The 22663-nt window shown below is 37.6% G+C and overlaps 1 long non-coding RNA gene across 11 annotated transcripts in view; it reads left to right on the forward strand.

Moving 5' to 3' along the window:
- Positions 1-1158: 1158 nt before the first annotated feature.
- LOC107309997 (uncharacterized) overlaps positions 1159-22663 on the forward strand; it is a 161079-nt gene continuing 139574 nt past the window's right edge. For 8 of the 11 annotated variants that reach the window (XR_014942618.1, XR_014942612.1, XR_014942615.1 and 5 more), the window contains exon 1: positions 1159-1595. This is a non-coding gene — a long non-coding RNA (uncharacterized LOC107309997). Of the gene's footprint in view, positions 1596-2756; positions 2951-13555; positions 13630-22663 lie in introns of those variants that run through there. The other 3 variants (XR_014942614.1, XR_014942620.1, XR_014942619.1) reach the window with 2 other exon arrangements.

Consider the following 22663-nt stretch of genomic DNA (forward strand, 5'->3'; position numbering starts at 1 on the left):
TTTCTCCTTCAAACATTTGATAGGCAGTCTAAATAAAATAAAAAAGCAATGAATTTTGTAATAGCATCATTTAGTGGAAGCTGGAAGCAAAACAAAACTGTTTTGCTTCTTCAAGACCAAACTATATGAGGTAAGTCTGGTGATTAGCATTCAAAGTGTCTGAGCAGGGGAGAAAGGGATATTTCTGGTTTGCAGATCAATTCTGAAATACGTGGCCACCCTGAAGATGTGGGATTGCAAGAAACTTTAGAGATAGAGGTTCAGTGAGTATATATACCAAGTTTATGCTTCTGCTAAGGACTGACTGAAGTGCTGGGGAATATACTAGTTTTAGGTACAGAAAGAAAGGTTACAAAAGGGCTACATCTGTCTACTGGTTTCCCAACACTGTGTGGGGCAATTTGGAGCTCTGAAATATAAGAATTTTATTTTTCTATTCAAATGCTGTAAACAAATGTAACATATTTGGTTTTTCCTTTGGTTGTGGTGAATGGTTTCTTTTTGCATCAGCTCTTCATAAATCTTAGACAGTTTAGTACTTATCCTCAGTGAAAAATGACAGGGCTCTGACTGACTAGTGACAACTACCTGATAAAAAAATCCTTACTGTGCTTCTGGATTAAGACAGAGTGTACCACGGTTCCTATTTTTAAGTACCTGCTGTTTGCATCATAAACATGACAAGTCTAGTCAGAGCAGAAAAAATACAAAGCCATGATTTGAAACTGCAAAGTTTGAAGCAGCGTGTCTGGCTTTGACCCATGAAGTTTGCATTGTGCACATCAGGTGTGTGCACGAGGGTTTGTCACACTTAGGAGTCCCTCAGGCCCTGAACCATCTGCACTTATTCATAGGCTGCTTCATCTTTCGTGGTGGACACAGCTCCAAGAAGGCCCAAAGGCTGATTGTTTATGTACTGTTTGGGCTCTCTGTGTTGAAACAAATGTGGTAGGGAATGGTGGCAGTGGCATACCAAGGGAAATGCCAGCTGTGAGCCCACTTGTGCTGCAGGCCATCCTGGGTGTTGCTGTAGGAGGCCTGGGATCCTGCTGCAGGTGTTTTCCTGGACCGAGCTCTCTAAAGAGCAAGGAGGGAGGCAGGGCTATGGAGTGAATCAGATGCTTGAAATTAGTTGCTGCAAAACCCCTTCTTGCTTAATCCCTGCCTCAAAGGATATCTCAAAGGTCAGGCTACAGTCACAAGAAAGGGAGTAACAGTCAGTGTTATATCCCCATATATGCTTTCTGGGCTTTACATCTGCAAGAAAATTCTCCATACTGCTCTCGTCCTGCCTCCTATCTCCCTAGAGCAGCTGACACCAAGTGTTTGCAGCACTGGATCCTTAGTCATCAAGGGGAACAAGGCTGACAGCAGAGGTTGATGCCTGCAGAGAGAAAACAGTAACCAGCTGATGCTTCAAACAGCAGCTGCAGCATCCACAGATTCACCGACTCCCACTCAGAGACCTTGCCTGGATCCATCAACATGCAGCAGATAGGGCATATGCATCCATGGAGAAGCCTCCTCTAGGCAGAGAGAGCACTGACCGTGGGTATGAGGAGGTCTTTGTCCCACTGAGACCAACAAGGACGGAGGTGAGAAAGCTCTGTGGGGGTGGAGAGGGTACAGAGTCTTTGCAGTGTGGATAATGTCCATAACACTTTGCTGGGGAAGGGCAGAGAAGTGAGAAATGTTGTTCCTGGGAGCGGGGGAGTCTGAAGTACAGTGCTAATGAAGGAGAAAATCAGGGGTTGTACCCCAAAACCTGCAGCCTGATTAGTCAGGAGTTGAAGATGTCAGATTCACATCAGGGGTCACAAATTGAGCTAGAATCCCTTCATTAGGCCTGCTGCATCTTTGGCTTTACCATTTATATATAGTAGGAAACTACTGGCATTGATCTGCCTATCTATAGAATTTCAAAACATCTACAAAACTTGATATAACAAAATACAGTGTGTGCTCTACAATTCCCGTGCCTGTTTCTCTGTATTTATGTTATACCTATACATAAATTAAGATAGAAAAAAAGAGGGAATATATGACACATAGATAAAATATGGGGTTAAGGTCAGATGGCTGTAATGAATAGCAGGGAGATCTGGAATAGATAAGGGTAATATTTTCTGTGACTGAGATGCACCATTATAATTTTAAAAGGCTTTTTAATATTGTGTTGTTTGGCCATTACTTTCCAGAAGAGTATACATGATATATGTCTGAATGCCACAGGCATCTCCTAGGAAGTATATTCTAGATGTCAGCAAGCAGGCAATGTAGCAGAGAGGAGAATTTCATCCTGCTTCCTCCAGATTGCCTGGCTTGAAGCCTCGGCTCACCTCCCGATGGCCCTCTGCTCTGCTGCTCTGGCTGTGTTTAATGTTCAGCCTGAGAGACAAGGGAGGATTGTCCTTACAAAATGTACCTACATCAGCATTGCCTAAAAGAGAAATACAGCAGGAAACACTGGTTCCAAATTGTGTTTAGAGTACTGGGTTTCTTCTGAAAGGCAGATGAAACAGAAAGGAAAAAGAAAACCAAAGAGGTTATTTTTGTTCAAGTAGAGAAAGGAGTTCCTTTTGGCACCTTTTCTAAGGCATGAACTATACCCAAAGAGCAGCTGAAATGGGGTGGGAATGGCACTCCTGGTGTAAACAGTGAGACTTTTCTAAGGCAACAGCTACTCCTTTAGATACAAGTTTGTGCTGAACTGGAAATTTGGGAGGTAGAAACTGATTATCATTCCTGCTGGTAAATCTGCCAGGCTAAATCTGAAAATAAAAGGCCCAAATTTTCCAGGCAAAGCTTGCCAATTCTAAATAATCCTGCTAAACATGTCAGCTGGAGACTGATGCAAGGGCTGCTGCTCATACATTATGTAGAATTCAGGGCCACAGCACAGAACTCTGAGGTTTTGGGGCTGAGAAATGTGTCTGGATCTGCTCCACTGGTAAGTTTGGGGAGAATGATAATCACAGAAAAGGTGCATAATATGAGGCTGCTGTGTATAATGTGAACAACTTGTTCAATAGTTGATAGGTTCACAGTTCGGAAAGGAGACTAGAATCTGCATGGGAGACTTGCTAGACTAAAATCACTTGATGTATGAGACAGATCTAAACTTTCACATTTAAGCCAACCAAGTTGTGCTGGTTGAGAATGCAGTCCAGTTTTAAGTTTGTGGTGAGATACAGGAAATCTTTGGGGTATCTGAATTCAATGAGGTAAAGTGAAGTAACCCCTATATTTTTCTGGTTCTTTTAAAAAGAAATCTTTTAATAAAACTCATACTCTGAGTACATTTTATGATCCTCTTGATCCAGAATTGCTGTTCATCCTAAATGTTTAGATAGGAAGAAATATTGTTTGGCATAAAAGAATGTAGTGAATCAACGTTATCCTTAGAAGATTCTTAACCAAGTTTTTCCATATATGTTCATACTGCTTGTTGTAGCATGGAAAGGTGTTGGCTCATTACTCTTGATGTTAAAAATGAATCAGCCCCCTGCTGTGCTCCTCCACATTGGTTCTTTTATTTCACTCCTGAAGTGATAATAGATATGGATTATACTCTAAAGTCCCAAATTTTTGTGGGGCTTAGTGCCAAAATTTAATGTGTTATAAAATATGAATAGAGGTATCCTATTTATACTAAGAGAAGCTTTGGTGGGGTTACAAGACAGCATCCAATTCTACCAGGGATGTACCCAGGACTGCCATCTGCTATGCTGAGACTCACTGTTTCTGACTCTAGTCCAATGCCAATTAAGTCTAGCATACTGAAAGCTGAGGTGAAGTGTCCAGAACAATCAAGAGAATAAGAAGATCACAGAAGGAGGTTGATGCTCATTCATATGTCAGTAGGGATCTATGCACTAGCAATGGACTTAAAAGATAGAGCAGAACAAGCAGTATAGCAAAATGGTAGTGACTACATGAAAAGTGTCACTGCAGTGACATTCCTGAAGAACTTCAAACTTCTCATTTTCCTGGAATAAGCAATAACTGTGCTATTGCACAGCACTGGCATGAGCAAGGGTTGTTTTTAAATGATGCTATCTATCTTTTGTGCATACTGAAAAGATAAGCTTGAAAGTAGAAATGTTCTTCAGAAAGGACCTGATAATTCCTACCATTTGTTTTTGCTCTTTTAACTGCTACAAAGCTCTGAGCTGATGTTTTTCATAGACCTAAATATCATAACAAGGAGGTCTTGCTCCCAGGTGGTAATTGTCAGCTCAGAGCTCTTTTAGTGTGAAGCTAAAATTGCTTTCCCCATGTGTACCACTTTTTGCATTCGTCTGCACTGTACACTGATTTGTTGGCCAGTCACTTGGGCTGTTAAGGAAAAAAAAAATCATAGTTAATTCTTGCCCCTAGTACTTTAGATAGCTATGTATCAGCTGCAAGTTTTTTCACGTCTCATTCTTTTCTTTAAGTGTTATTTTAGCATGTTAAAAAAGAAAAAACAAAAAACAAACAAACAAACATTTGTTTCCAGTTTTGTCTCCAGTTTAATATTCTATACACATTTTATTTCTTTATATCTTTGATAAAGTGTTGGAAACTTCTTGGAATTTCGTGTGTATCAACCAGTCACATTTATCTACACATTTATTGACCCTTTCTTAAACTGCAAAGAAGCTATGATGACTGCTCTCAAATCAGGTACTCCCTAGGGATAGTAGGGCCCTAATAATGAATCCTGTTCCCTCCTAACATGTGGCTGATGCTGCATTTCTGTAAGTGACTCATTTTGACAGGCAATTATTTTTGCTAGGCTCCTATTTCCAGTCCTCTACAATAGTTCAAGAATGAGCATTCATTGTTTCCTGGAAGCTGGCCATGGCAATCTCATGTGGACAGATGTCAAGTCAAATTCACCTATAAATACACTTGCTGTGAATGTCTGTGAGACACAGTCCAGCTGATTTACCCTCATGAACATCCACAATGTCTAAAGCATTCTGTGGGTGTTCAGAAGGCGTCAGTAGTACTAAAGACAGGGTGTTCATTCCCAGTGATAAATAGGATACACACTAATATACATCAAAAGACCCAGAATTGTTGCAACTGTAAGAGTCCTCAGCAGTGACTTCACAAGTCTTCAGGTCAGCTATTTCCCAACACTGTCAGTAACACTAGAAGAGTATGACTTGTTTGAAGCTTTGCCATATGCCTTCTAAAGCCATCAGCATTCTGTTTGCTCCAGAAAATATCGACTTTCATAATATGAAGGCACATGCTTGCATGCATCTTTGCATAACAAATAGCCAGCTATTGGCATGATGCCCTAGCATCTGAACTCTGATTCTTATGGTGAACTCTGTGTGCGCATTAGCACTCAAGTAATTGCTTCTATCAAGTAACCACTGGGTGTATTTTCAGGGCAACATAAAGGTCATTAGGACAGTCAGTAAGATTGTCTGCATGTTAGTACAGAAAACACGGTGACATTTAATACATCTCAGGTTCTATGGGAAACTGCTCCAGCTCCTCTGAAGAGTAAACATTCTGGACATTCAGCCCCTGAGGCTCCTGGGTTTGGTTTCTCTCAACCAGGAGAGACTAGGAATTGCCCTAGTTGAAGATGCGCTGATAGAGTTTGTAGAGCCATGAGGCTTAAATTTTCTGTTCTCTGGTCTATGTCATTGGGTAAACTCTCACCTTTTAAGCACTTACTTCAATATATTTAATCTTGGAGGGTTTGTTTTGTGTTTGTTTGTTTGTGTTGTTTTTTTTCCCCACTGTTAGAAGACTGGAAAGCAATAGTAATTATTGACATACAAAGTAAGCATCTTATTGTGGCTTGTATGCATTAAACAAACTCCATATATTTTTATATATTTGTAAAAGAGAGCACAGAACCAGGTTGACCACGGAGAAATGACACACAGGTTGTTTCTGATTCATTGGGACCATCTGGCATCCCTTCAAATCCCCACTGAGATTTCTCTCTATACATCACTCTGGGCATGTTCATTAGGGAAAGACAGCACGTAGGTCAAATTCAAGTGTCTATAAACACATTCAGCGCTAGCAGGTGCCTGTAGAAGCATGTATGAAAAATAAGCTATAGACTTGTTTTAGAAGGAGGAGAAAGCCTGCTGTTTGAAGATGGTGCCTTAAAACCATGCACAGAAAACTCAGGCCAGCTGCTGGATGGTACCTTCTGGCCAACCTCACTCCATAGCCTTCTTTGAAATGCTGGTGAAATACTTACAAATGACAGCTTGTGTCTTAGTTTCTGCTATGACTGCAGATCACAGCAGACATTGATAACTATGTGGCTTATCTAAAGTGAAAGGGAATCAAAGCTGGATTATTAAGATAAGTATTTGCTTGTTCTTTGCAGCAGAGAATTCTAGTAGTGCGGGTTGGCACCTCCTGAAAAGTAACAGAAATTCTTCTGTGTGATAAAAACAAAAGGACCTTTCCAAAAGTTCAAGAGTGAAGCAGGATAAACAAACAAACAAACAAACAAACAAAAATAAATAAACAAAACACCACAAAGGTGCTGGTATTCCAACATCTTTGCTAGACTTAAAGGAGGTCTACTATGTGGGTGTGAAGAAGCTTCTTTTGGGGATGGAAATGTTTGTTATGAAGAAGGATGAAGGGAATGAATGAGCTGCTGAGATCTGTAAGAGAGAATGTGTTGCTGGAAGAGGATTGTTGATGAGATATAATATGAACATACTTCAGAAGAATCTCTTCTAGGTAAGAGATTAGGTAAGAGACTAGGCCCGAAGGTATGGAGTGATCTGCTTTGTGTTGTTCCACTTACACCTATCACCTATCGTTAGGGACTGTACTGTTTGAGTTACTCTCAAGATTCTTCAAAGGTAGCTTGAATGTGCAAGCTGTAAGAAGGGACAAAGAGGCAATGTGGGAGAAATTTAACAGTCTAAGGTAGCTGTAGCCTGGATACCCACTATTCAACCTTTGCTTCTGTTTTGTACCAGATGCACTGGGATAAGGTGGTTATGAGGATGTAAGAGAAGTCAGTAGCTTAAAATGGTAGTTTTGTCTATAGTCTATGAAAAAAACAAGCCTATGATATCTTCAGGTAACTATCTCCATATTTTTCCATTAAAATAATGGAAAATTTAAAAGAAAACATGCCTCTCTCTGTATATCATTTTGTTCTGCCTAGTTTGAATATGCCTATTGTGTCAAAGTACTCTGAGTCATGATCTTCAGTGAAAAATATCCACATAGATTCACATTTGGAAGTGTCAAACTTTCCATCCAATTTCCAGGCTGGACAGTTCTTGTGTGTGACAGAAATGATAACTGGAACAAAGAAGAGGAGTTAAAATGAGAACATATGATTTATTTATGAGATATGAAATAAATGCTTTCTCACTGTTCTAAGCACACACATAATTCACTTCAATAATTTCTAAAGCATTGAGCTCTCCTACCTTTTACAGTGTGTAAGTGAAAATTCCTTCCAGACCAGATGGAAAAACATCTGAGAATCACTCTGCTTTGCTGATTAGAAAAAATTAAAATTAGAAAATATCTATGAAAACTGCTTTTACTACTCATCCAGCTTAGGATTTTCTCATAGAAACTATGATTTGCTCATAGAAACTACTAAAATCTAGTAGATTTTATTCTGCTATGACTTTTCACAATGACGTATCAAAGATAAAAAATGTTTGTCAAAGTATTTACATGTATGGGCCCACATTGTTTTTGGCCCAGTCATTAGACTCTTTTAAAAGAATAGAAAATCTGTCTAGTCACTATAGAATAGTCAAATAAAATCTGGGAAATTCCTGAGTTTCAGATGATAGCCAAAATGTGTGTGTATAAACATGTGCATGTACATGAAATGAACTTAGTATTTTTTAGCGTTGGATCAGTTGTAATGCTTTCTCTCACTATCCCATTGGACCCATGTTCTGGGACATAGCTATTCCCAACTCATATAACAAAGCTCCAAAAAATTTTTTTTTCCAAAAAAAATTCCCAAGGAAGTAACTTAGTGTAGAGTAGTAAGTGCTCCCATATGTCTATTCTCCTAATACAAATCTGGTAAAATAAGCAACCTAACTTCACAGTTACTCCAATTAATTATTTAATTGTCCACTGATCCCCTCTTTACTTCCTTTTCTTCCCCTGAATTTTCACATTTGATGAGAAATCTTCCTTAGGATTGTTTTCATTGTTGTTTTATTGTTGGGTTTTTGTTTTTATTTTTGTTCCTAAACACAATACAGGGTGATCTCAGACATCTTTCCTGTAGTCGTCCAGGCATCAGACCTACTTTCTAATAGTTGTTCTTGCTCTTTTGACTTCTTTCTGTTTTGTTATGGTCTTTTAAAAGCACTGCAAATAAATACTTCTGTGTCAATATAGTTTCTTCTTGTGTGTGTGTTGAGTTTCTTTATTCTACAGTACGATTTTGAATACTGCTTTTTTTTCTAGTTTACTCTTTTTTTTTTTTTTTTTTTTTTTTTTTTCCAAGCAAACTGTGAAGATGCTTAAATCCACTATTTTTTTTTTTAATCCACTATTTTTTGTGTCCAGCCCATGACCATTCAAACTCTGCATGGAGTAAGAGTTGGTTTTTTTTCCTTTCACCTGCTGTGATCCTGAATTAGCCTGAAGATTTGTTCTCACAACATTTTTAATTTGTATTAGCAAGTGTATTTATCTACCTTTTTTCCTGGTGTGTGGGGAATTAACACCCTTTATAAACATTAATACTACCTTTTCTATGAAACTAAGTCAACAAGAATATTTCTCCATGAACCAGACATGACGTTACATTAAAATAGTTAAATCATGACCATTTACAGTAAAGGACAACTATCCATAAATTTCTGTCTTCATTCATACATCCAGCAATATACTTGACAGAAAAAAATAGCAAAGTGCATTCTAGTAGACATACCATCTTACAAAAACTAAACCAGACATTCATCAATTACTTTTTGGAAACCAGTCAGTAATTCAAATCAGTGTGCATGAACTAACTGTTGTGGTTAAAAAGGCTTCAAATTACAACATAAATTTAGTGTAAGCTTGCAGTTACTCCTACTGAATTATTGCGATGGAGTAGATAATAAATAGAAACAGGCTATAGCTTGGGTTTGTTGAGTATTATATATAGTAAATTATATTTTAGCTTAACTTATTTTTGTAAGTTTTGTTGCAGAAGATTGTGGATAATAAATACATTTCCAATTCTGTTTTGGATAGCTCCCATCCATGCCTCTGTCTACACATAAAATTACTGGCAGCTTTATGTATCTAAGCATTTTAAGGTTATCTGTTTTATTCAAAGTGAAATATAAGTAAGATGCAGTCAAAAAGAGATATCAGCAGGCATTTTCCCAGACAACACTGCAGTGTGTGATGCTGAAAGACAATTAATGTACTGTGCTGCACACCAGATTCATGTTTTGTGTCTTCTTCCTCCTTTTCTAGTTGCTTCTCTACACTAAAAATTCTTGCTTCAGTCTGTCACTGAGTTAAACAAAGCTTCTCCAAGTATGTTTAGGAGATAATTTACCTATTTTTTCTTCAGTTCTTGCAGTGACTTTTATGAAAGTGGTTGTGGTTTTTTAACATGGAGTTTTCCTTACTTTGTCCAAAGTCTGTTGTTCTGTATTATTCCATTATGTACTTTCTCCTTGCTATCTGCCATTTGGCATGACAGTGTATAATGGCACATGGCACCCAAGTCTGAACAGGTTAGGCACCACAGTGTTTCCCATGAGAAGATGCCATTCCCAAGAATAACATGGATTTATAATGATGCCTGGACTAAACTATGTAATAGGACCTTCCTTCCACAAAATCACAAAAGTGGTATAAAACTGACTTGCTTTTATATAAATTTCTAAGTCTCTTGAGCCTCTCTGCATGTCATTTGGCATATATATGCTCACAGACAGGTATTCTTTGAGTACACTTATTTTTATATGCCTGTTGGTTTGCTAATTCTGTTAGCAATGCTAAACTCATTGCTAATTCTTCAAACACATGGGTTTTACTTGGTTAATTTAGTGGCATGGATGTCGATGTGTGGCTGAGATGCTTAAATTCCTTACCTAATTGCTCTATGTTCTCAAGAACCCATAATGAAAACTGAATGTCATTGATCCCTAGTAAACAACGAATGGGGAACTGTAGCTACAAATTCCTTTAACTGACATGTCGAATTTTATTAGGAGTTGCAAACACTATCTGAAATAAAAGAATGGATTTCCAAGCAAAAGATCGATATGCTACAGCTACCTTTCAGCTGTACCATGAAACTCCCTTGGAGTTTCTTGGAAAACTTTAGATTTGGTGAATTCTTTCACACAGATGGGGGCAGACTTCTGAGTCCGAGAAGTCCAGTATAGTAACAGAAGCAGGTAAAACTGTGGGAAACAAAAGCTGTTTATCTGATTGTAGTATAAAAATTAATGAAGAAATCTGTCAGATAATGGAGAAATCCACCATCCATGAGGGACTCTGCTCTAAGTGCTCCTAAGTCAGAATTTTTTTCTATCCTGTGGACAGTTTTATATGATATAAGCAAAATTCAAGCACTGACCTAGCCTCACTTGTTTAACAACTACATATCTAAGTATTTATTCAGAGGACTAACAATCTAAAATACAGTCTGAGTCAGTATTTGTAGAAGATAAAGCAAAGCTAATCCTTGGGAAGCAATAGAGCAAGGTTGTTCTGACCTCCACGCTTTCCAAAGCAGGAAGTTGTGGAGATTCATTTAGATGCAGGAAGGAAAAATGTCCAGGATTTAATCTCTTAAAATAAAAGTGCATTGCATGCAGTAATGTATTTATCATTCACTTTGAAGAATTTTAAGTATTGGTACAGAAATACCATGTTTCACATAGACAAAGAGGATTTGCTACCTATGAAAAACAGCAGATATTTAGACTATATTTGGACAGCTAAAACTTACTTGTGGAAACTTGGGTTTCCTTGGAAATACTGCAAATATTTCTCTAAGTACAGAATTCAGTTCCATTGGAAAATAACAATGTGAAATAATGACTAATGCAGCTGGACAGTGTGGGGTGAAAAAGAAATACCCTGCCTTAGATTATGTGTCTGTTAATTTTTATATCCAGGTTGCATCATATTAAAACTTTTTGCTTGGATAAATTAGTCTATGTTCCAGCCAGCTGTAATATGTACAAATAATGTAACAGAAGGAGTCAGGGCACATACATAGAATATTGTAATATTGAATTATTATGTCACATACATTTCCAGCTATAGAGAAAAATAGAGGTTTTGCTTTCTTTTTTTTTTTTTTTTTTTTCCACTTCTACCTGCCAAGGTCACATGGTGCAATTCAATCCACTCCAGTAAACGGAAAACCTTTTTTTTTTTTGTATTTTCCTTTTGATAGATTTTATTTTGCTGAATTCATGCCAGATTTATCTTTGCAGATAAAACAGAGATGAAAATACTATGAATTGAAGAGTTGCATTTCTAAGAAAGAGAACATTAATTGCTGTTACTTAATGAAAATGCTGAATTATAAACACTCTCAATCATGGTAGATGTAAGCACACCAACAGACCTGATGTTTCATGTGTCTTTTTCCTTGTGTGAAGCTGCTTTAATCACTACTAAAATTACATCAATTACAATGTACTTTTAATAAGTTCAGTAAACTTGCGAGTATGACAAAGATGGCAATCAAGCTTCTTAGCTTTGAGTATTAATATCTAGAGTGACACAAAGACTTTAAGAGTGTAATCACGTAAGTGTCACTTTTAGGGTAATTAATTGACTGATCATTACACTGAAAAGTTGATTTATTTTGGTAAACTAAAGTCAAAAACAGTTTGAATTTCTGAAGCAAATGAATCTTCCCAACAGGGATTACATCCTAAATATTTCAGTTTATCTGGTAAAGAAAAGAGCCATCTGGGAAGGCAAAAGGATTCTGGATAGGAGGATATCATATTCTACAGTGGTAAACCGATAAACTTGAAAAAAATGGAAGAAATGGAAGCTGAAAGACGACATATAATGTAATACATCCCCTGACATTATAAGACCAAATACCCTAAATGTAGTACTAAAAGATAGCTGTTCTCAATGAGCTAGCTTCTAATAATTTCATGACATAAAGCTTTTGCTGCTCTTAAAATGATGAGAGGAGAATAAGAATACCAAGAATTCTGTTCTTTAATGGTTTTGTATGGATAGGCTAATGTAATAATGCTGCATCCTGGTTGATTACAGATGTAATGCTACTTCTTTAGGGTATACGGACATAGCTCTTTCTTTATATGCATCTCCATGAAACCACAAAACTCTTGTTAAGAATATACTCTAGGCATGAACACATTTTTCTATAAAGCCTTCAGAGCTCAAGTTTATGGTACTACAACCTTTCTAATGCTGGAATGACACTTCTTAGAAATACTGACATGAGGGTATAGGCCATTATATAACAAATGATATTCACTGAATGAAGACAAAACAAATTTCAACTTTCCTACTTGATATTCAGCCTAAGAATTAAGCTCTGTAAATATACATTTTATTCTGTATATTTACTAGGGCACAACCTTCTCTAATTTCATCAGAGAATCACAGTGCAGTACAAATAATCTTGTTCAAGACTAAAAGCTTATGTAATAAAAATTGCTAGTGGATATTTGCAGCTGAAGCACATTGGCATCTGACTATGCTGTGTGCTCCCTCCTGCTAGCAATTACAAGATGCTTCACATAGGATGCCAGGTTTTATTCAGTGTTCTTTATTTGTGGCAAATTAGGGAGATGTTCTGAAGCACTGAGACTGCTGAATGTATTTACCAAATGCCAGGTGACTGCAGTTATCATTTTATAGGTGAACAAAACAAGAACTATCCAATTGTGCTTTGAATGTACACAGCAACAGCAGTTCAAATTACACGAGCAATAGTGTTACTATTTATACAGGTGGTAATGGCACTCTAGAAAATACCACCCACATGGGAATAAGAGACTGTAGTAAAAATCTTTTATTTATCTGCCTATCAAAATCCTCTAAGGCTGAATATAAAGGGTAGTGTTTACAGGTAATATCAGTGGAAGAAAACTGTACCTGTCCTCTTACGTGTTGAAAATGTTTTACAGGCTTTTCTTCAGCACTGAAAAGGAAATTCACTGACAAAATATTCTGAACTTGGTAGGGAGCAGGTAGAGGCTTGAATGTGTTTCTTGTGAGGAACAGGTTTTAGCCAAATAAAGATAAAATGTGCCTACAAAAATGCATTTGTATTTTTACTCTTTCATAAATACATTCTCTGGCTTACAATTGTATAGAGATAGCATCTTTTAACACACGGATTGCTGTCCAATCCTTGGACATACTTAAGAGCTGTATAAGACAATACATGCTGTGAGAGCAGTGGTATTTATCCTCCTCAGAGGAATGCTGCTGAGACCCCAAGGCATTTAGTGCATACCACCAAGCAACTCTACACACAGTGTTTCCCATGAGATGAAGAGGATGGACATGCTGTGTTTGTGCAGTGTGTAGTTTGTAGCTGAAGTGTTCTACTGTATATTTCCAGCTCTATGTTGATGAGACCCAGGGGAAGCAGAGCAATTCATTCTGCAGAGGTTTCTGGGAGCTCCCAGATGCAGGGTGAGTGAATGCAGAAGCCCTCAAGGGCCTTGCCACTTTCTTCATTGTTAACACAGAACATTTCTGTTTTATGAGAATACTTCACTGCTATTTAGCTGGATGAAGATGAGAAATGCTGTAGCCATAATAACTGTATGATACCACTGCCCATAAAACTTCTGAGAGAGAGACGAGATCAACTGTTGGAGATGGGAAAAGCAGTCAAGCTTATAGACAAGTAAATCACATGCATTCAGGCATATAGTTTTGTTTTGGTGAACTCTGATCTTTAAGAAGCCTTTCCAGCTTTGGCTAGCAATGGCAGTCTTTTAAGGAATTCTTCAGTTCCATAAACAATATTTTATTAGCTACCGTTAACATACCTGTATGATTTAATACTGTTTTCCAGACAGTCCACCTCTGCTCAGCTTGGGTCACCACCGAGTGAGCAGCACTATACTAATATCTGCAGTAAGTTAGTATTGCCTATATGATTTCAGCTCACATAACTCTCCAGTGTAGGTCCCCAAGAGTCTTCAAGAGTGAATTTAATGTTAATATCTTGATAATTCCAAAAGCTAAGTAGGACCAAGGGGGCTAATCCATCAAAGTATATACTGAACATTTTTTTCTAATAACTATTATATTTTCTGAGTGGGCTATTATGGATTTTATATCTTCACTGATGAAATGTACTTCCTTGTAAACGGTTTTGGATTAAGATGGGGACAGGACTTTAAGTGGTATATGTAGTACGTTCACACTAAATGCATGTGATTACTTTGGCCTCGTGCCCAAGATAAGAATTCTTTTTTGCCACTGGCTTTAGCATTAGTACTTCTTGAACTCTAAAAATTTGCCAGAAATCTACATGCCTGTTTTCTCTCTTTCTATGTATTTTGGGTTCTATAAGTTTGGGGTGCATTCTACTGTTTGTTTTGGTAATTCTAAATATTTTAATGCTAGAAATGGGATTAATTTAATTAAGCATAGATGGCTAAAGAATAATCTAGTTCAGGCTATTCACCTTTAAAAAACAACTAGTTTTTATTTTGGCCATTGTAAGCACTGAATCAAAATCTTGTCCAGGGTACTAACAGTTCTCCCTGACCAGATTTCACACATATAAATTGAACTGATTCACAAATATGTATTAAAATTTGGACACCTGAATTTCTTTCCAATTGTTGTCAGCTTTCCCCACGGAGCTTTCCCCACCTTCAGTCCTGCCACCTTCCTCAAAAGACCATCACTTATTTCTTACCTAGGTGACCTGCAACGATGCCTAAAGGAACCTTGCATGGGAAGATGTGATTGAAATAATGGGTATTCTTAATGGTGTTAGGGGCAGAAGTTAGAGAGATAGTCAGTTGTTGTCACTTTAAATTGGATTAAATTTGACATTTTAAAGTTAATTAGCTTAAAGACAAGTTTAACATCTAGGATTTAGAAATAGCTAGCCCATGGCAGGCTTTTATCAGAGATGGGATGAGCCAGTGACACTTGGGAAAGAACTAAGCCAAAAGGCATGTGTGTGGAAGGGCACTGGGGAGAGACTAGGAGCATCTGTTCCAGGTGCCTCTGTGAGCCCTGGAGGAGAAAATGATATTAAGAAACAGTTTGCATGCCAGCCCTGTACCTTCCGAATGCATGTAGTGTCCCTTGGTATCTGTTCACCTCTGTATTAACAGAAGACCCGACTTGCTATGACAGACATAGCCAATCCAGATATGTCAGTGAAAGCATGCTGAAGGCTCCTTGCAAAACAAACAAGTTGCTATCAGCTCACTTGGTGAATGTAGTAGTAACATTTGTAATGCCATACTTTGGCCTAGGCCTTGACAACCCACAGTTTTCAGGGTTTATTTGAAATAATTCAAATACTTGGCAATGTAAAGACATACTGCTCAAGGAGAAACCCTGCTGTACTTCAGCCATCACAGAGCCAATGTTGTGAACATAGCAGTGATTTGCAGTGGTTTTATTGGAGTCACCATAAATTATACTAAATACTCTGGTTTCTGTGACAATGTGAATCTCCCAGCTGTGCCTGATTGCACTCACAGACCTGGACTGTCAGCACTGAGTTTCTTGATGTGTCTCTTGGAAAAGGACTGTGCTAATGCCTTTTCTTCATACTTACCTAAGTTCTGATTAGACTGCACACTCGTGCCAAAAGCCCTCTCTGACATGGTTTTATGTATTTTGTATTTCTCCTCCCCAGGTCCCTTTTCAGATAACAGCACATACTTCAGTGTGATTTATTTGGAATGCTTAGGCCCAATGTACAACAGAAGGACATAATCACAAGGCGTACAAGAGCACATGAGTTGCATTAGGAACAGGGGGAATTTTTGCTCACTTCAAGTGTACCATCTATACACCGAGTTACAGAAAGTGAGTTTTGTGCACCAATGTATCTTTGTAGAGGAGATTAATATCCTGGCTGGAGACCTCACTGATCCTCCACAGGCTAGACTTGAACAATTCACGAACAACTTGTGATGGTTGGATTTATGCTTATGTTGCTTGATCCACATGGAGAAAGTAGGGCTATAATGGAAGCTTCAATAGGGAACAATTCAGGAGAAAGCAGGGAAGGAGTTCAAGTTTCTTTTCCCTGGTTCTCTGGGTGTGATGATTTTTCCCACCTATAGGCCTATGCCATGTTTTTATGCACTAAGGGTTCATGCAAGTGCAGGCTTTTCAATGAGCTGATAAAATAGGAACAGATGGCACAGGCCTAACAACTTTCTGGAACCAAGCCATTTCAGAACAGCAAGGGTGAGTCATTTGAAGCCACCATGATTCATGGTAAAACTAATGGTGGGAGTGTCTGCTGGATCAGCCAGTCCTGACTGTGCTCCAATTAGCTGTGCTTGTAATTGATGTTACAAGTTTGAAGTCTGTTGCGACACATGGTGATTAAAGTTCTCAGCATTGGTGGCTTTTGCGTTTTAAGCGATCGACCAAAGATTGCCTTAAAATAGTTATGACTATGATTAACAGAATGAGAAGGTGTCTGAGAACCTAATGTTTAAGCAGTCTGGCAGAGGCAGGGAATTAAAGTGTCAAGGGCCATTGCATGCCAAACTTCCAGTTACTCAGTATGCTTAGACACCGTATACTGACTATAACAGGGGCACTGTACTGAGTGCTCCACTGGATATTTCCTGCCAGCTGCTAGGCAGATTCTTGTCTGGGTGAGTGTTTTGTTTTGGCCTCTAAGAATATCCCTCACATTTTTGACCAAGTTGCATAGAATCCTGTGAATTTTTTTAAATTTTTTTAAATTTCCAAAAATTTATTTATTTATTTATTTGTTTGTTTGTTTGTTTTTTCTACAGAGAGATAGATATACACATAGATGCAGACACTTTTGTACATAGCTAGATATATGGTATCTCTTTTGATAGCGACTAGCACACCAATATTTTATTTTAGCTACTGGTATACATAGGGCATATCTCTTGGGCTCTTGGGCTTTTATCTCCCCTGAATGCATCTGGTGCTTTCTAAGGTCTACATGTACTGGCACAGTCATTACAGAGCTCAACTGTGAAAGTATGAGCAGTGCTTTCTGTGAGAGGCACCTACAGCACTGAAGCACAGCCAGCATGAGTAAGAGGGACATGGACCTTTCACTGTCTTAGCAATCCGAGCAAGCATTCTGAAGAAGCAGGCATTCAACTTCTTCCAGCTGCTGAGAGGAGAAAAAAGACACTTAGGGTGATGGCTGTTACTCAGGGTTGTGTGATGATCCCAGAAACATGAGCTTTTGTTTCCAACTTGTCCCCTTTTTGACAGTAGCAAGAGAGGCAATCTTATGTCTGAGCACCACACAGTTCCTTTCCATGCTGTCCTTACTATGTCTGAAGAGCCCTGGACACAAGGCCCTCCATACGCTGGCAAAATCAATACTGCAAATGTTGATGAGAAAATGCAAGGTGAAACAGCCACTCAAGAGAGCTAGCTTAAGGGCAGCTTGGTTATGTCTGCAAAATTTCTGGTAACAGCAGTGTTGTAGACAGTTTTTCAGATACTTCCATTTTCCTCAACTGAAACGCATTTGAATGTATTGCTTGTTTTGTTATAATCCAGTTAGTGTGTGTGGACCTATTCTGGCACTAAAACGCTATAAAATAAGGTTATAATAGTTTTAGCTGTATGTCTGAGTAACAGCATCAGCTTGGGATCTTGCTGTGGAGTTTACATCAGGGATAAATGTACATAGGCATCTGTGAATATTCTTCTACATTATGCTCCATAACTCCCCTCCTTCTGGCACATCTCACTGAATGGCTCTTAAACGGTGTGGTTAAATCTTACCTTTTTGAAAGTAAGAGCATTCTGTTCAATAATTTTCTGGAGAAAGCAGAAAACAAAAGCCTAATCTCTCTCTATTTTGTTCACTTTGCTTCTTTACATGAAGTTTTTTTCCCATCTCAGAAAACTGGCTGGAAAGGGATTCTTATGTTTCTTTCTAATGATTACTGACTTTGCAGTTAAAAACTATTGACCTCATGCAATGCCCAAAGGATCCCAATGTAAAGAAGTATGGTAGTTCAAATAGCTTAAGTGTGATCAGATCCATTTCCCCCATTTGGTATTGCCTCCTACTCATTCAATTTTGTTTTTTATTGAAAGAAAAAGACAGAAGAAAGTAGAACACTCTGGACTTCTGAAATATCCCTTACCAAAATCGCCATGCAGTAAGAAAGAGATCAAAACTAGCTTTGGTACTGAGGTACTGAGGTGTACATTGGGGGGAAGCCTAAAGAAAGCCTCAAGAAAGGTGCCCAGGTCCAGGAAAGGAGTTCTCAGCCTGGTCCCTTCCTATATCAAGAGACAGAATACTCAGCAGGCACCAAAATGAGCTGAGATTCTCCATGATGTGGCGAATCTCACCCTTATGAGACTGGATGCCTTTGAGAAACCATTACACCCAGAGGGCTCACATTTTACCTCTCCCATATTACTGGAGAGCACCCATTTGTTTAACATTTCTACCCTTTTCATCCTCTGTGGATGTAATCAGCTCCTCACATTTGCTGCAGAGTGAACTACCATATCCGTGTCACGCTTATGAACCCCACCACAATGTCAGGTCTGGAAGAACACTGGTCAGTATGAGCTTTAAGAATTTACCTATTATCATTTCAGCACCAGTTATTGTAAATGCATGCATTTATCAATGTTGTTTTGTGTAGAAGGTGAAAGTAATAATGTTATACTTCATTAATTTAGAATGTTATGTTTGAAAACTTACATTTTATTGAACTTTTGTTTTCATCTTGTTAAATGTCTGCTTTAATGTAGATAAGGGTATATTAAAGCCACAGATGGCATTGAAATCTGGTATAATAAAGGAAGAATACGTGGAGAGCTTTTTTAAAGTCATTGTTCAAAATTTCCTAATAGAGAAATATATGAACCAGTAATAACATAAAAAAGACCACTGCTTGCTAGTTTGGAGGGAACTGTGAAGAAAATGCAGGTTAATTACTTCAATAAGTTTTGGAACAGTCTTAGCACTGAAAAGAATAGCTCTTAAGCCACTGAAACTTTTAAAAATAGGTCTACTCTAAATGTTCATTCTGAATTTAAAAATAAAAACAAAGGAATAATTCACATGGCAGAACACAGACTTCATTTACTTCATTTACTTTTAAACACTTTAACTGCATGTGAAATTGAGAAATGCATGTTTTATAAGTAATATGTATATGCATCTATACATATACTTGTCTTAATTGATTTGTAATCTTTTTAGAAGTGCACAGTGAAAGGACAAGGAGCAAAGAACACAGTTCAGAATGGGTAAATTTCTGTTTAGTTACCAGAACATTTTTTTCTCTATGATATTGTCCAAACACTACCAGAGTATCCAGAGACTTGCAATGTCTCCATCTTTGGAGATATTCACAGCTCTAATGAGCACTTCCATGAGTCTTCTAAATGGGCTCTAATGTTCACAGTGCTTGAACCAGCTGATACACAAAGGTCCATTTGAATCTGTATCTTTTTATGATTGTGTAAAATTCAAAGGATTTCAGGTGCATAAAATGCAGAAGAATGAAAACCAAGGTTAGTGGAAAATTGTCTCTAACAAACCTTGAACCTTGGCCTTTCACTGCAAGGCATACATTACTTGAATGAAAAATGAAGCAAAACTATGATGTAGCTACAGTTCTAATTCAAGCAGCAGTTGGTGGATTGCTATCAAAATGCATACTTTGGGTGCAAGAAATATTAATTTTTTCAAGGCAGTGTAGTAATAGAAAACTGAAAAACTAGTTATTCTGCATAAAAAGAAAATCCAACATGAGTATTTCTGTCTGAACTGTTCCATACTGTTGAAATTGCTGGGAAACAGAAGTAAGTGATTTATTGGAACTTATTAAAAGAATCAACAATAACATTAAAACTATTTATTACAGTGTCAGACTTTACTCCTCACATTTTAGGTGCTGAGTGAATGAGAACCCAGTCAAAATTAGTGCAACAGGAGGAGGTACTGAACAGGCTCACACCTTTGGTGGTAACGGGCTTCATAATTATACAAAGAATCAGACAAGTATTATGCACCTTTAGTAGGGAGTACTGTTTGATGGAACAATGTGGTGTGGTCATTATCCTGTCCTTGATTTTTCCTGATTCTTTAAAAAGGTCTGACCTGGATGTCATTAAAAAATGACTGGAACCTGGAAGCAATATGTCTAAGTTATTAAATGGCACTCTTTCTTGACTTATTTAAAATGCTGCTGCCTTTTTTCCTTCAGATTGAGTCTTAAAGATATTGACATTACCTAATGGATAGAAAAACCATTGCCTTTGTTAATATTATTAACTGATTTGAAAAGCATCCCACAGAGAATGGGCACAGAATGATGTTTTTGACAGCAAAACTGAAGTCTATCAGGTAAAGCAAAATTTAATTAAAAATTAATTATAACACAGACTTCTGTGTTACATTTTGTATAGCCTCAGGCAATTCTGATTTGCCTAACATCATTTTGTTGTTGTTATTACTTTTTTGTGTTTTTGCATGTTGCTGTTTGCCTTTTTTTCCCCCACTCCATACACATAAGCAACAAGCACATTTCAGGTACCGATTCTTTCCTTTTCTAAGGAAGTGCCTAGTTCATATGAGATACTACTGAAGATAAATAATAGTATATCTACCTCCCTAGGGTGAGTTCTAAGCAAACACAGGAGTGGATTATTGTTCTGTTTGATGAGGAATGAAAGGTTTGAGGAAGAACAAGGCTCTATCTGAACAGGCAGGGAGGCAAATGGATGAGATGATTGCTGCGTTCCCTAAAGAAAGAAACACTGAAGATAGGACTGGAGAGGTAATTCACCTCTGCAGACATCTGTTCTTCCTGGAACTGTTCTGCATTTTCCAAGCCCTATTATGTGGTCTCTGTCAGTAAAGGAAAGATAGCTGTTTCTCAAGAACTATGGAAGATGTTCATTTTCTTTAATATCAGTACTAATTTGTTACACAGGACTCTGTCTGAAATTATCCGGCCATTATTGTCATCTGTGCAAAAACAGAGTTCAGAAAGAAATTATAAATAAAACAAAACAAAACACTTGATGGAATAAGAAGTAATTAAATTCAGGATTTATGGAAGTACAAATAAATAAATAAATACTGAGAGAATGAGACAGTGAGAGAATCGGAGGATGAAAATAGAAAGTACATAGAAAAAATGAAAATCAACAATTGTCTTCTTAATAAATTTATGTCAAATCCATAAGTTTCTTAAAGCATGCGTAGAAGACATGGGATAGAGTTTATGAAAAAGGCTGAATATTTTCCATGAAAGTAGTAGTAATCGGATCTTTATTTGGATCACAACCTTTGTATCTTTTGCCACAGCTGACCAAGCAGTACATGATATAACAGAAAAAATATGCTGGAGGCACATCATCCTTGCAGAGTTTGTAACTTCAGATGAGGGATACAGCATGGGCTGCATTTATACTTTAATCAGTATGGGCTTGATGATAATTTAGACCAACAGAAAGGCTACTTTAAGGTCTCATCTAACACATAGTAAAACACTGCATAACGTCTTTACATAGATGTTTCCTATGTATGTACATGAATTGAAAAGGCAACAGAACTCTGGGTTCTTGCAACTGCATGTACAGTTTATACTGCATGTAGAAACAATGCAGCTCTAATACTGACTTGCCAGATATCGATTTTTTTTATTATGTGAATAGATTATCTCTCTGTAAAAGCGTTTGATAACAAGATACAGGATGATTGAATCAGAAGAGGAAATCGCTGTGAAAACTTCAAGTAAATGCTTTTATAAATAAGTTGGCAGAATGAAGAAGAATGAAATATGATGTGTTCATGAAGCATGCAGACTCGTAACTGTAGTCTGTTGCTACAGAGAATAACTATAGTGGAATGGAAATTCAGTTTCTATGATTGTTCAAAGTGCTTTTTTTTATTTAAAGTAAAGCAGTAAAGGCAGATGGTAAACAATACAAACCAGATGATAAATAAATGTCTCTGTATTTTATAGATAAGTTTACTGTGTCAGACTGGTGAGGTACTATTCTTTCAGAAACAAAAAGTTTCCATGTTGAAAGGCAGAAATAACACAAACATAGGAATTTATAATTTACTGTAAAAAAATGCATCCTGGTCTTGTAATATGCAGATCCTTGGATTCATGCAGTCACTAAGCCTTTTTTATCCTTGTCAAGGCAGTCAGAACCCTTTTAAATTGGGTCTGCACATAAAGGAGTCAGGTTCAACTTCTCAAGCATTGTTGCTGTAGTATAGGAAGGAAAAAAAATGTCACTGAAATTTTGGTAGGGTGCAAGATATCTTGTTCCTAATGAGTTCCTGCCATTTGGAGTGCTTTGACAGCAGCTGGTGTTAGAGAGGTGAAATGCTGGAGAAACACACCTCTGATACTTATGATCTTATGAGTGTTTACATACTGGGGGAATAAGGAGAAACACAAACCTACAAATTGCTAGTATTCACTGATTACAAGTATCACTCCTGGAAAAAAAACAAAAC

This window comes from Coturnix japonica, chromosome 2, assembly GCF_054131305.1.
Source record: "Coturnix japonica strain WE chromosome 2, WE-NBRP24, whole genome shotgun sequence".
In the NCBI taxonomy this organism is placed as follows: Eukaryota; Metazoa; Chordata; class Aves; order Galliformes; family Phasianidae; genus Coturnix; species Coturnix japonica.